We start from the raw sequence: 3,241 nt of genomic DNA on the forward strand, positions 1-3,241 counted from the left end.
GAGGCTCCAGCGTGCCGAGATGGTGCCACTGCACTCCAGCCTGGGCAGCAGAGCGAGACTCCGTCTCAAAAAAAAAAAAAAAGAAAGCACATGAGAGGATTCCCAGGGCAGAGACTTCTCACCTCCTTCAAGTCTTCATGAGCTTATGAGAGTACACCTCTTGGGGCCAGGCGTGGTGGCTCACACCTGTAATCCCAGCACTTTGGGAGGCCAAGGCAGGCAGATCATGAGGTCAGGAGATCGAGACCATCCCGGCTAACACAGTAAAACCCTGCTTCTACTAAAAATACAAAAATTAGCCGGGCGTAGTGGCACGTGACTGTAGTCCCAGCTACTCGGGAGGCTGAAGCAGGACAATCGCTTGAACCTGGGAGACGGAGGTTGCAGTGAGCTGAGATGGCACCACTGTACTCCAGCCTGGCAGAGCGAAACTCCATCTCAAAAAAAAAAAAAAAAAAAAAACACCTCTGCCCTCAAAATGTTACATTCCATATCAGAGCGTTCTTCAGCTTCCAAAAGTATTTCCAGAGACCTCTACCTGTTCGGGTGCCAGTAAGCCTCCCCTGGGAAAGTGCCTGCATTTTGGTAGGCTTCTGGGGATATCAGCTCACCCCCTCCTGAGATAGCAGTGAACAGAGTTTCCAACAAGCTAGCTTTTAATTAACATCAAAATTCTGCATTAAAGTTCTTTTATCTGATTTGTTCTGGCTTAAAATAGTGAGATGAGGAACAACAGTGGTAAACCAGGGTATAAACCTCTGGTGACTGCTGGGCATGGTAGCTCACGCCTGTATCACTGTACTTTGGGAGGTCTTGAGCCCAGGAGTTCAAGACCAGCCTGGGTAGCACAGTGAGACCCCATCTCTACAAAAATTTTTTTTTTTTTTTTTTTGAGACGGAGTCTCGCTCTGTCACCCAGGCTGGAGTGCAGTGGCATGATCTCACCTCACTGCAAGCTCCACCTCCCGGGTTCACGCCATTCTCCTGCCTCAGCCTCCCGAGTAGCTGGGACTACAGGCATCCACCACCACGCCCAGCTAATTTTTTGTATTTTCGGTACAGATGGGGATTCACCATGTTAGCCAGGATAGTCTCGATCTCCTGACCTCATGATCCAACTGCCTCGGCCCCCCAAAGTGCTGGGATTACAGGCGTGACCCACCGCGTCCGGCCAATATGAACTTTTTAGCTCCATTATAATCGTATGGGACCACTGGGGTATATGCGGCCCACTGCTAACCAGAAGAACACGACTGTGCTTACTGAGGGCCTACAGTGTGCACTGCGATTCAGCCGCGAACAAAACTGGCAAACAGCCCCTGCTTCTGTGGCTTAGAGTCTCGTAAAGGAGACAGACAATTACTAAGAAGAATGTGTAAATTACGTAGTAAGTTAGATGACAATAAGTGCTAAGGAACAGCCAGTGTAATATGGCTGGGGTCAGGACAGAAGATTCAATAAGATGATGAAGATGGGACGGAGGTCGATACCACACCAACAGTTGCTGGACAGCGTGAGGGAGCAGATGTTGATCACTGAACATGATTTATGCAGGTTTAAGATTCTGCTCCTGGCCGGGCGAGGTGGCTCACGCCTGTAATCTCAGCACTTTGGGAGGCCGAAGCGGGCGAATCACCTGAGGTCAGGAGTTCAAGACCAGCCTGACCAACGTGGAGAAACCCCGTCTCTACTACAAAACACAAAAATTAGCCGGGCGTGGTGGTGCATGCCTGTAATCCCAGCTACTTGGGAGGCCGAGGCAAGAGAATCGCTTGAACCCAGGAGGCGGAGGTTGCGGTGAGCCAAGGCCATGCCACTGCACTCTAGCCTGAGCAATAAGAGAGAAACTCCGTCTCAAAAGAAAAGATTCTGCTCCTAACTGTAGGAGAGAACTTGGTGCCTCTTCCACTCTGGGGCAAAGTTAATGAAAGTCTTTTTCCTTTTCCAAAACCCAGCCTGAACCAGTTATTTCTTGAGACAGATCACACTGAGACAACAAGTTGTCACCAGCAGAAGATAGATACTATGACCTTTATTAACAAAGGTGAATTAACTTAACCAAGAGGGTATTTGTAGTTTATTATTTACCCCAAAACTTTCTGCATCTAGGTACCCTGAGTAGGCCTGTAGTTCCTGCCTTCACTGTGTGCGTCTTCTGTAAGCCAGTCGCCGACCTATGCGGCACAGGAGCTGGGAAGTGTTTCCCTGCTGCTCTGTTACAACCTCTTAGCTTATATCCTTTAATTTCCAAACTTTTAGATTCATTTCTGTAACAGAACCAGTGAATCTGGGGTGAAATCCTCAAAGTACTCCAAATAGTAATTGTTTTACTTTTGTAATAGCTTAATGAATAAACCTAGGTTTTCTATATTTAAAAAAAAATAATATGCTAAGAGGAAAATAAGTGGAGAGACAAAAGGAGCGGTGGGTGGCCATCTCAGGCAGTGGCAAAAGCAAGCCTTCCTGATTGGAGTCCTTTGACCACAGGCCTGAAGGAGATAAGGAGCAAGTCATGTCCCTCATGTCCCTCACACTCCATACCTAAGGGCAGAGTATTCCTGGCTGAAGGGACAGCAAGAGCCAAAGCTTTGAGGGCGGTGTTTGCTGTGATGAAGGATGTGGCTAGTGTGGAGTCAGGGATGGGAAGAGCAAGAGGGGCAGCTAGATCGGGGTGACAAGGGCCTCATAGGCCAGATTCTGGATTTTCTGAATGACAGGGGAAGCTGTTGGGCTTTGAGCAGAGGGTGACATAATCTGTCCTAATTTTAAGGGATCACTGGCTAACCAGGGTGGTGTTAGAACAAAGTAGGACACAGTGATGGTGGAAGCAAGGAGACCTGTTGGAGTACTGCTCCTGGTGGTGGTGGAGCTGGAAGAAATGAGTGGCTTAAACTAAGGCAGCGCCATAGGAAAGTAGAATTAAGGAGCTTGGAATGTCAAATGTAGAACTGACAAGTCTAATCAAAGATAACTCATATTTTCTATTTTGGGTGATTGGGTGATGAAATTAGATCTTTAAATGTTGAATTTGACCTGCCTATAACAAATAGCTGTGAAAATGTCTCAGACTCTTGAAAATATAAATTAAAAGCTAAGGAGAGATCTGGGCTCCTTCTAACAGTTTTGAAGACAGTTAAAACCTTGAAAGCACATGAGGGCCGGGCGCGGTGGCTCAAGCCTGTAATCCCAGCACTTTGGGAGGCCGAGACGGGCGGATCACGAGGTCAGGAGATCGAGACCA

This window comes from Colobus angolensis, unplaced genomic scaffold (assembly GCF_000951035.1).
Source record: "Colobus angolensis palliatus isolate OR3802 unplaced genomic scaffold, Cang.pa_1.0 Scaffold208, whole genome shotgun sequence".
Lineage (NCBI taxonomy): Eukaryota > Metazoa > Chordata > Mammalia > Primates > Cercopithecidae > Colobus > Colobus angolensis.